The sequence below is a fragment of the Lithobates pipiens genome, unplaced genomic scaffold (genome assembly GCF_037356315.1).
Source record: "Lithobates pipiens isolate NorthernLeopardFrog02 unplaced genomic scaffold, aLitPip1_a1.2 Scaffold_30, whole genome shotgun sequence".
Taxonomy (NCBI): domain Eukaryota; kingdom Metazoa; phylum Chordata; class Amphibia; order Anura; family Ranidae; genus Lithobates; species Lithobates pipiens.
In genome coordinates this window covers 121,250,906-121,263,622 of record NW_027507791.1, presented here as the reverse complement: position 1 = coordinate 121,263,622, position 12,717 = coordinate 121,250,906, and positions in this window count along the sequence as shown.

The window sequence follows — 12,717 nt, the reverse complement described above, 5'->3', positions numbered from 1 at the left end:
AACAGTAATACATGCATTAATATCATCAGAGAAAGCCAATTCATACAGAGTACATATAAATGGGTAGAATAGAAATACTAATAATAATAATGGTACATTTGTGTATGAAAAATCACATAGCATACAAACATCAGGTGTACCCGACATGTTTTGCGAGTCCCAGCTCCCTCTTTAGGGGTAGATGTATATCAATTGTACCTAAGGTGAAAGGATACAGATTGGGTATATGACATGATATTGGTATTTTAAGGCAGAGGGTAAGAGGGGCCTAATGAGTAAAGGCCCTATACTTAGCACTACACATAGCCAAACCAACGGGTGTGCAGCCTACAAACAGCGGCAAACAAATCTATATACGCTTATTTTTTTTTACCAAACATATGTAGAAGAATACTTACTGGCCTAAACTGATGAAGAAGTTTTTTTTTTTTTTTTAATTTGGTGATATTTGTTATAGCAAAAAGTACAAAATATTGTGTTTTTATTTCAAAATTGTTGGTCTTTTTTTTGTTTATAGCGCAAAAAATAAAAACCGCAGAGATGATCAAATACCACCAAAATAAATCTCTATTTGTCGGGAAAAAAAGGATATACATGTTGTTTGGGTACAACATCGCACGTTTGCGCAATTGTCAGTTAAATCAGCACAGTGCCATATAGCAAAAAATTGCCTGGTCATTAAGGCGGCAAATCCTTCCGGGGCTTAAGTGGTTAAAATTTACAAACATTTTTTAAAAATGTCCTCCTTATAAGCCCAAAAAGTCATGGCTAGAGGCAAGCATAAGATTTCCCTAAATATAGATTCACAGTGAAATGTCTGGGTTCATGTTCAGAAAAATTTCAGTGAAGCCATCATCTAATTTTGCTTTATGGCCCTGCAATAAGTAGCCATGAGTAATTCAGTGCTTCCCATAATAGTACTAATTTGCTGCTTGGAAACTGTCCCTCCTCCCCATACAAGTAAATATCAATGCAAAAGCACTTCAAAGGCACCACAAAAGCAACCAATTTTCCATGACAACACCTTAAAGCATTTTGCATTTCACTTACTTTGGATTCTCATACCTGTGTAGATAACACTGACCATTCAACTGGTCATGTTTATTTTTTGGCCCAGTCAAAGTAAGTTTCAATGCAGTTTATTTCCCTGTTTCAGCACAAACCAGGACATTAGGGTATAAAGCGCTGCGCAAACTGTTGGCGCTATATAAATCCTGAATAATAATAATTTCAAGCAGAGGTGTGCGCAGCCTATTACATTAGGGTATGCACCAAAACTCAAAAACACATGCGTGTGTATGTGTGTGTGTGTATATATATATATATATATATATATATATATATATATATATATAGAGTGCAGATGTAGATCACTTCACTGGCACCTGTGAGGAGCCAGAACTATAGAAGCTGCATCTGAAGCCGGAACTATAGAAGCTGCATCAGCAAATGTGGCTGGCTCACTCTGCGGCTGAGGTCCTAGTTCCCTGCTCAAATACCTCCCACTCGCAGCACAGCTGTTTTTACTAGACATGTGCATTCGTTTTTGTCCGCATGCATTTTCGTCCGAATTTCTGGTATTTTCGCTTTGACAAACGATAACGAAAGTGCAGAATCCGAAAAACAAAAGATCCGACATAAATAAATGCTTTCATTGTTACAACAGTTCGATATAGAATAGGAGATTTGACGTGACTCTGACAATAACAATCTATGTCTATTGAACCTGTGGTCGAATGTGCCTAACCTTACCTCTATTAGTCCAAGATTATATAGTGAAAATATTCGACAGAGAGAAAATATTTGACATAGAGAGAAAAGATTCTAAAGTGCTAATTTTAAAGGCTAATATGCAAGTTACTGTCCTAAAAAGTGTCTGGGGACCTGGGTCCTGCCCCAGGGGACATGTATCAATGCAAAAAAAAGTTTTAAAAACTGCAGTTTTTTAGGGAGCAGTGATTTTAATAATGATTAAAGTGAAACAATAAAAGTGTAATATTCCTTTAAATTTCATACCCGGGGGGTGTCTATAGTATGCCTGTGAAGGGGCGCATGTTTCCCGTGCCAGACCCTTTATCCAAGCACGCAACCTGGCAGGCCGCAGGAAATGAGGGGGGACGAGAGAGCGCCCCCCTCCTGAACCGTACCAGGCCACATGCCCTCAACATTGGGAGGATGCTTTGGGGTCCCCATGGGGACAAGGGCCTCATCCCCACAACCCTGGCCAGTGGTTGTGGGGGTCTGTGGGCGGGGGGCTTATCAGAATCTGGAAGCCCCCTTTAACAAGGGGACCCCCAGATCCTGGCCCTCCCTGTTTGAAATGGTAAGGGGGTACAATAGCACCCCTACTATTTCACAAAGAAAGTGTAAAAAATAGTTAAATAAGACAAACACACTTTTGAATAAGTCCTTTATTAAAAATATTTTTTTTTTTTAAAAGATTCCAGTGGTGGTAATCCACTCTTGCTATCCAGCAACGGATGATCATCTCTCTGGGGTCCAGCGATGGCTGATCTGATCCAGTGCAGCGAATCCATCCATCTTCTGTCTCCACTGAGGAGACACTGCGGGATCCCGGCGGCCTGACGTTTCTTATATGCGGAGGGCGGGGCCAGCCGTCACCTGACCCCGCCCCCCTCTGACGCAAATGGGGAAGCTGGGCTTCCCCAATGACGTATGGGTGACCTCGCCCCACTCTGATGTAACGGCATGTGGCCTGGTATGGTTCAGGAGGGGGGGCACTCTCTCGTCCCCCCCTCATACCTGAAGGGTCTGGTATGGATATTTAGGGGGAACCCCACGTCAATTTTTTTTAATTAGATGCAGGGTTCCCCTTAATATCCATTCCAGACTTGAAGGGCCTGGTAATTGAATTTGGGGGAACCCCATGCCTTCTTTTTTTTTTATCAATGACTTGCAGGGACAGTTCTAAGCATGGGAAACATTCGCCCCTTCACAAGCATATTATAGACACCCCCCAGGTACGAAATGTAAAGGAATATTACACTTTTATTGTTTCACTTTAATCGTTATTAAAATCACTGCACCCGAAAAAACTGCCATTTTTAAAACTTTTTTTTGCATTGATCTATGTCCCCTGGGGCAGGACCCAGGTCCCCAAACACTTTTTAGGACAGTAACTTGCATATTAGCCTTTAAAATTAGCACTTTAGATTTTGAACGTTGGAGTCCCATAGACTTTAATAGGGTTCTAAAATTCACACGAAGTATGCTATAGTTTAGCAGCTCCGTCGAATCTTCTTTATACATTCGACAGACACCATAAGCCTTCAAAGACAGATTCGACAGTAATTCATGTGGATTTTCAGACGAATGCAATTTTTGAACAAAAAACTAAATAAATAAAAACAAATTTCGGGAGTAACTAAAAAAATGTATTTTTCGGACAAAAACGAAATTCCGAAACAAAATATTTCACTCTGCACATGTCTAGTTTTTACTGGCCCCAGTGGTGGTGACTGAGTTACACAGGGACAGGACAGATGTTGTAGGCATTTAGCACTGACAAAATTTGTGAAACACAGAGAGGGCTAGATGATTAGGGTGTGCCTAGGCACACCTGGCACACCCCGTGGGCACGTCTATGAAGCAGACTTACGCGGGGAAGAGACTTAGATAGAATTTGATTAGAGTCATGTTGAACCCTAGCTTGCATTTACCTCAATTCCTTGTCAGGTTTTAGGATTGAACAGGCAAGGGTGAATTGAATGGCTTAGTAAATGAATTGCCATAGTATTGGAGCAGTGATAAAGCTAATCACAAATTGTTCCCTGCTGGAACCTGGGGCCCATAGGGTAGAAGACTGGAGATGTAGAGACATGGATGCATTTTACTCATTACTAGGGATGAGCTTCGTGTTCGAGTCGAACATACGTTCGACTCGAACATCGGCTGTTCGCCCGTTCTGCGAATTCCGAACGTTATGGACCGTTCGCGCCAAATTCGTGTGGCGCTCACGGCCCACAATGCACTGCGTCATCGCAGTGCATTGCTGGCTCATGATTGGCCAAGCATGCACTGTGACCCCGCATGCTTGGCCAATAACAGCGCCAGCAGCGAGGAGAGCCATGATTGGCCACAGGCAGGATGCCTGTGGCCAATCATAGCTCAGGCTGTGTAGTACACGCCCAACACTATATAAGGCCGCCAGCGCGACGGCCTAGTGTAGTGTGTTGGCGTCTGAAGCAGTTAGTGGGTGTTCTGTGTACCTTCAACACAGTACACACCGATCGTTATCGGCCGATTATCGATCTTGCCCTTCTGTAGTGGTTGTTGTCTGTGTGCCCTGACCGCAGTATACACCGCTATATTCACCTCACCTATATAGCTAGTGATCTATCTTTATAATAGAGCTTGCAGTCAGTAGTGTTAGGAGCTTGTGCGTGCTGTCTGCATGCTCTGTACCCAGTACACACCGCTATATCCACCTACATAGCTCTTCTCTATTTGAGCCCACTTGCCATCTGCAGGAGTTATTGGAAGTTGTGTGTGCCTCCAGCACAGCACAGTATACATCTGTATATACCCCTTTATCTCTGGTGTTCTATAATAAAGGCATCTGCAGGAGTTAGTGGATTTTTTGTGCCTCCAGCACAATATACACCTGTATCTACCCTTTATTGCTGTTCTCTAATAGAGGCATCTGCAGGGCTTTGTGGGTGTTGTGTGACTCAATTACAGTATACCCCTTTATCTCTGGTGTTCTATAATAAAGGCATCTGCAGGAGTTAGTGGGTGTTGTGTGACTCCAGCACAATATACACCTGTATCTACCATTTATTGCTGTTCTCTAATAGAGCCATCTGCAGGGCTTAGTGGGTGTTGTGTGACTCCATTACACTGCTGTTTTACCCAACTCCCTTCAGGCCATTACCATGTCTGGAAGGCCAGCAAGGAGAGGCAGACAGGCGCAAGCCGATAAAAGAGGGCAAGCAGGCTCTGTGTCTAGAGACAACAGTGCTGGTCGTGGACGCGGTGCATTGTCATCAGCACGTGGCCATGGGACACGCTTGTCCTTCTTTTCGGCAGCTGGACATGTTGAACCGCAACATGCCAACGACTTGGTAGAGTGGATGACCAAGCCCTCTTCATCCTCCTCATCCTCTCTCACCCAGTCTCAGGGTACTAGCAAAGCAGCTGCCAACGCATCGTCTTCCCTCCTCTCAATGTCATCATCAGTGACTCCTTCCCTAGACCCACCACGTTCTCCTGAGGGGTCTCCTGAACTCTTTGAGCACAGTGTTGGGTACATGCTCCAGGAGGATGCCCAGTGTTTTCTGGGCTCTGATGATGACACTCAGCTAGAGAAAGGCAGTAGCGTGAGCGCAGAGAGAGGGGATGCTCAAGAAGGACAGCAATCTGGCAGTCATGTTCCACAAGCTGCAGCATACTGCCAGGTTTGCTACAGCGATGAAGAGGGAGGGGATGATGAGGGTACTGACTCCACGTGGGTGCCTGGTAGGAGAGAGGAGGGGGAGGCACATATCCAACGAGGCAGGATGCCCTCCGGGGGCCAGTTTAGGGGCAGCACACCGACTGAATCACACCGCAGAGCTCCGCCTGTGCAGGGCGCTGCCTCTGCACGTTATTCTAAAAGTTCTTTGGTGTGGGCCTTTTTTGAGACGAGTGCATCAGATCGCACCGCTGCTATTTGCAACATATGTCTCAAGTGTATCTCGCGTGGCCAAAACATCAGCCGCTTGGGCACCACATGCTTGACCAGACATATGTTGACCTGTCATGCAGCTCGTTGGCAAGCGTACCTCAAAGACCCACACCAAAGAACAAAGCGGACCTCTCCTTGCTCCTCATCAGCTGGCATCTCCAACCCCACTAGACCTTCAGTCCTCTCTGAAACCTGCTCTGAGAGGAATGAAGGTGTAGAATTAGGTGTGTCACAGCCAAGTGCTTCCGGGAACTCTGCTAGGGGTACACCCACGTCCGATTATAGCAGGCAAATGTCCCTGCCCCAGCTGCTGGACCGGCGAAAGAAGTTCACTCCCAGCCATCCACATGCCCAGCGGTTGAATGCTAGCTTGGCTAAATTGCTAGCACTTCAACTGCTGCCTTTTCAGTTGGTAGACTCGGCCCCCTTCCGTGAGTTTGTACAATGTGCGGTTCCTCAGTGGCAGGTCCCCAAGTGCCACTTTTTCTCACGGAAGGCGATTCCGGCTCTCTACCGGCATGTGGAAGGCAATGTCATTGCCTCGCTGGACAGGGCGGTCAGCGGTAAGGTGCATATTACCGCTGACTCATGGTCCAGCAGGCATGGACAGGGAAGTTACCTGTCTTTCACGGCCCATTGGGTCACTCTTCTGGCAGCTGGGAAGGATGCAGGACAAGGTGCAGTAGTGTTGGAGGTTGTTCCGCCACCACGCCTCCAAAATGCTACTATTGGTTGTGACACACCTCTCTCCTCCACCCCCTCCTCTTCTTCTTCCTCCATGGCCTCTTCCAGTGCTCTGTCCTCAGAACCAGCGGTGCTCTGTAGGCGTTCCAGGGGCTACGCAAATACGCAGGCAAAACGATGCCATGCTGTGCTTGCGCTGGTTTGTTTGGGGGACAGGAGCCACACTGGGGCGGATGTTTTGTCAGCTCTGCAGGGGCAGGCTGAGAGGTGGTTGACACCACGCCAGCTTAAGCCAGGAATGGTGGTTTGTGACAATGGCACCAACCTCCTCTCCGCCCTCCGACAGGGACAACTGACCCATGTGCCCTGTGTAGCTCACGTCCTTAACCTGGTGGTGCAGCAGTTCTTGGGCAGGTACCCCGGCTTACAGGATGTACTAAAGCAGGCCAGGAAAGTCTGTGTGCATTTCCGCCGAACATTTAATGCCTGTGCTCGGCTGGCTGAGCTCCAAAAGAAGTTGCCCAAGAACCGCCTTATATGTGACATGCCCACCAGGTGGAACTCAACGTTGGCCATGCTGCAGCGGCTGCACACGCAGCAGAGGGCCATCAATGAGTACCTGTGCGACTACGGCACCAGGACAGGGTCAGGGGAGCTCGGTTTTTTCTCACCATGCCAGTGGGGCATGATCAGGGATGCATGCACTGTCCTGTCACCGTTTGAGGAGGCCACAAGGATGGTGAGCAGTGACAGTGCATGCATCAGTGACACTGTACCTCTTGTCCACCTCTTGGAGCATACGCTGCGTGGAATAATGGACAGGGCACTTGAGGCAGAACAGAGGCAGGAAGAGGAGGACTTCCTTGCCTCTCAAGGCCCCCTTTATCCAGACCGTGTTCCTGCTGTGCCACCCATCACACAGGAAGAGGATGAGAAGGAGGAAGAGGAGGAGGAGGATGATTGTGTCAGCATGGAGGTGGAGGCTGGCACTCAGCATCAGCAGCAGCAGCAGCAGTCTTGTAGGGATATATATATTTAGGCGGGGACCGGCGCCACTGTTAATTGGCTGCAATGGGGTATGTACAGAGAATAAGTACACATACACCACTGGCCACCAAGAAAACACAGTGGTTACCAGGGTAGGTAGCAAGCCTATCCAAAAAGTAAAATACAAGGGAGGAAGGAGGAGTAAGCAGAACTAAACCCTTGTAGTAACCTCTACTAATATATATTACTACTAAGGTACCAATACCAATAATGATGCACGCCAGTACCTATAGTGTACTAAGGGGGTTCCACAAATTATATGAATAACTCACCAAAAAGGTGTATATATGGACCACTCATTGACACTTATATACAGCAACACCATGTATACATAAAAATTATATATAAAAACAAGGGAGATTAGGATATATAGCTGTAGACCTGCCGGGTTATGATAATTATGTGTCCATGAGTCTGTACACATACATAAACATTAACCCAAAAAACCTCAGGAAGTGCTACTAAAGTGCATAAGATACAAAATTGTACACAAAGTGCAAAGGTGATGTACAAAGTATAATCATTAAACACTAAGGTGATTAGTGTATTGTAAAGTGGTCACAGTATAATTAATTAGAACTAAAAGTACAGTAAAAAACAGTGCACAGAGCCCTCAAGATAGACTAATTATTAAATAATAATAATAGTAATAATAATAATTATTAAAAAAATGTGAAAAAAATTGAAAAAAATTCTGTGATAAACAATTCATAAAAACCCCAAAGATAGTTCATATACAGCCGAAATGGCAATCTCCTAAAAAGTGCAATCCAAAAATTTAAAAAAAAATAAAAAAATAAGAAAATTGAATGTCCACAAAATCTTCAGATAGGTGCAGTAGATAAAAGTGACTGGTGCTCAAGTACATAAAATTCAGGTGACTTCCGTGCTCGCCCCCTCAGCTCCCCACTCACCGGAACTATGATCCCACGAAGGGCAATCAGGCCTGTAGATATCACACAGCAAGAGTCGGTGCACAGAAGAAGGATTTGAAGAAGGTTGTGTTCCACTCTCTTCTTGATGTACAAGGAAAGCTGGTGCTGATAAATCAGGGTTTCCTCAGGGAGAAAAGAAGGGGGGAGGACTCCATAGTGCAGTAATTCCAGGTCTCAAAAAATAAGTTTTAAAACCATAAACTTTATTCACCCACCAATAAAAGAGAAACAAAAAAATGTATATATATTAAAAAATATCACAAAAAAACCCTAGGGGGTATAGTATATAGATAATATGCAATCCCAAGATGACTCAGAGTACATATAGTCTATTCCAGAGAACACAAAAAATTATATAAAAAGAAAAAAATGTTTTAAATGCTTAAAGAAAAAGAAAAATATATAAAAAAGGGGGGATGGTCAAATGATATATAAACAAGAGATATGTGGTAGCTAGTTATATGTGCACATCTCCTATACCTGAAGCCCTTAGAAGAGCCCAGGTAGTGTGCACACACACACGCTTACAAAAGGTGAGCAGGGGGAATTGAAAAAGGGGGTACACTACACCTGTCTACTCCTCAAGGTCAGGGTCCGCTGTGTCCAATACGGCGGGCTGGAAAAAATCATATGCCGCTGGTCCTCACACGAGGATGTAGACCTGCCACCTATATTGGAGCTGACAGTACCCGGCCGTAGTAAAGGAACAAGCACGTCGATAGTCGAATCTAGCGTGCGTTCCACCCTGCGTTCCACCTAGCTCAGAGAAACAATCCGGAAGTGGCGTGCGTGAGGGATGATTTACAGTCCCAAGAAACACGTGGACTTGTACGTGGCTGGGAGGAGGTAGCTGCGGATCATGTTGTCCTTAGTGACCCAGAGGACTCCGGACCGAATGCCTCAGCTAACCTACGCTGCATGGCCTCCCTGATCCTACAAAGCCTGCGGAAGGATCCTCGTATTCTTCGGATCAAGGAGAGGGACCATTACTGGCTGGCCACTCTCCTTGATCCACGGTACAAGGGTAAGGTTGCCGACCTTATCTTGCCATCGCAGAGGGAGCAGAGGATGAGACATCTCCGGCCTTGCAGAAAGGTCTGTGCAACGAGTTCCCAGAGACTGGGAGGTTACAAACTCCTGGTCCTGGGCAACGTGTTGCTGAGGCATCAGTCAGAAGGAGCGGTGGAGAAGGTGGCCGTCTGACTGATGCTTTCAGACAATTTTTTAGTCCGCAGCCCCAAGGTATGATTGGTTCCAGCAACCATCGCCAGCGTCTGATTTACATGGTGCAGGAATACCTAGGGGCAAGGTCAGACTTGGACACCTTTCCCACCGAAAATCCTCTGGCTTACTGGGTCTTGAGGATGGATCACTGGCCAGAGCTTGCACAGTATGCAATCGAGCTACTGGCCTGTCCTGCACCCAGCGTTCTTTCGGAATGCACCTTCAGTGCTGCTGGTGGCTTTGTTACCGATCACAGGGTGCGCCTGTCCACCGAATCAGTTGATCGACTGACCTTCATCAAGATGAATCAGTCTTGGATCACCCACAGCTACCAAGCACCTGAAGCTGATGTAACAGAATAATTTTTTTTGAAATATCACATCCCTTCAAGACTGCCTATGCTGATGCTGAATGACTGTCCTGTTATGTTGATTGTCTATCCTCTTCCTCCTCCGCTGATATGTTGGAAGAACATTTCTGGTTCTGGGTGATGCCATCAGCCCAATTTTTCTGCCCCTGTTTAACAGGGGCGTTTAATTACAATTTTTGATGCAATGCTTTGCAGCAAGGCTAATTCCTGCACTACAACTAGAGTATATGGGAGAGGTTGCAGTGTCGTGGCACCAGCACCAGTGCCTAAGGCCCAATTTTTCTGCCCCTGTTTAACAGGGGCGTTTAAGTACAATTTTTGATGCAATGCTTTGCAGCAGGGCTAATTCCTGCAATAAAACTAGAGTATATGGGAGAGGTTGCAGTGTCGTGGCACCAGCACCAGTGCCTAAGGCCCAATTTTTCTGCCCCTGTTTAACAGGGGCGTTTAAGTACAATTTTTGATGCAATGCTTTGCAGCAGGGCTAATTCCTGCAATAAAACTAGAGTATATGGGAGAGGTTGCAGTGTCGTGGCACCAGCAGCAGTGCCTAAGGCCCAATTTTTCTGCCCCTGTTTAACAGGGACATGTAATTACAATTCTTGATATAATATTTCACAGGAGGGCCCATTCCTGTGCCCACCCAGAGTAACTGTGAGGACTTATAGTGTTGTGGCACCAGCACCACAACCACCAAAGGTAAATTTTTCTACCACTGTTCAACAATGGCATGTAATTACAATTCTTGATATAATCGTTCACAGCAGGGCGCTCCAGCGCCCAGCAAGAGTCACTTTGAAGGCTTACAATGTTGTGGCAAAACCAACACCTTGTTCCGCCATTTCTGCAGAGCATATAGGGCAGGCCCCTACTTTCAAACATCCAACTTACAAACATCTCCTACTTGCAAACGGAAGGAGACAACAGCAAGTGAGATGAAAAAAGATGGACGACAAAACAAATTATACAGGGGTGATAACCCTTCCCTATGTTTTCCAAAAAGCTTAAAAATAGTTTTTTTGACTGGAGCTACACTTTAAAAATGTACCAGTTAAAAATTACAAACAGATTCAACTTAACACAACAAACCTACACAGTCCCTGTCTTGTTTGCACCGCCTGTATACTGCTGTTCTGAGTATATAAGGCCTGGGGGCCACACGCATTTCCTTTTTTTAATATGGGTACAGGGTTCCCCTTGATACGCGTACAAGACCCAAAGGGGCTGGTAATGGGCAGGGAGGGCTACCCATGCCATTTTTCTCAATGGTTTTCAACCATATTGCAGGAACCAGATAGAACATTAAAACCGCAAGCAGTTTTCAATGATGTTATTTCTGTTTAATGTCATTTTGTGCAGGGACTGTTCTAAACACGGGAAACACGTGGCACTTCACAGGCATACTACAGACACCCCCCAGGCACCATATTTAAAGGAATATTTCACTTTTTTTTTCACTTTAATCATCATTAAAATCAGTGCTCCCGCCAAAACGGCCATTTTTAAAAACATTTTAGGCATTGACCCATGTCCCCTGGGGCAGGAGCCAGGTCCCCAAACCCTTTTTAGGACAGTATCTTGCATATTAGCCGTTAAAATTAGCACTTTTAATTTCGAACATTCGAGTCCCATAGACGTCAATGGGGTTCTAAAGTTCGTTCGAATTTGGGGTCCGTTCGAAAGTTCTGGTGCGAACCGAACCGGGGGTTGTTCGGCTCATCCCTACTCATTACACCACCTACATGGATTCCTTGGTATACTGAGGTTATCTTGTTTACATTTATAATATTTTATTGTGTATTTATTCTTCTCCTTTTTAAAAATTCAGGAGTATCCATTTTGTAAAATAAAAATATCTTGTTTTCACTTTTTAAAAGTGATGTGACAATTGTCAAAATCAATAATATTCAGAGAGGGGCAAATATACCATTTGTGAAGACTATGCGGACCTACACGTCCCCTCTTGGTTTTTGAGGGCCAGTTATTCTATCTATTGGTCAGGCGAAGACTGGGATCTGCATAACACCCCTTTACTGTTTGGGATTGATCTGGTTCACTGTAAAACCTGCAGCTAAGCAGGACCCAGTCTTTTTACAAATGCCCTGGTATTTATGGAGTTAAAACACGTGTTGGGGGGGGTGACAAACTGCTGCTCCACAGCCTGGAAGACACCTCCAAAAAAAGTTATCTGAAGGCAGACAACTTTTCAGAGGCTTTCCAGTTTAGATGCAGGTCAGGAGCGTACCTACAGGGGTCGCAATTTCAAATTGCGATTTGGTCCCATGCTGCAGGGGTAAAGTGAATGGCTTAGTAAATGAATTCCCATAGTATTAGAGCAGTGATAAAGCTGAGCACAAATTGTTCCCTGCTAGGACCTGGGGCCAATAGGGTAGAAGATTGGAGATGTAGAGACATGAAGACATTTTACTCATTACACCACCCACATGGTGCTATATCAATGTTATCTTCTTTACATTTATAATTATTTATCATGAATTTATTCTGTTCTCTTTTTTTAAACTTCAGGAGTACCTATTTTGTAAAAAAATAAAAAAATAGTTTTCACTTTTTAAAAATTATGTGACAGCGCATGCACAGCGTGTAAGATGGTGGACCTGTGAGAGCCGAGCTCCGGTCCCTGTCTCCTTGTCCGCAGCTCCTGTACTGCTACTTTAGCATCCATAGCCCCACGAACGCCTCCATCAGCAGCCAGCGGCCCCCAGGCATCCTATGGGAAAAACTGGACACCAAAAAAAAATATATATACTGCA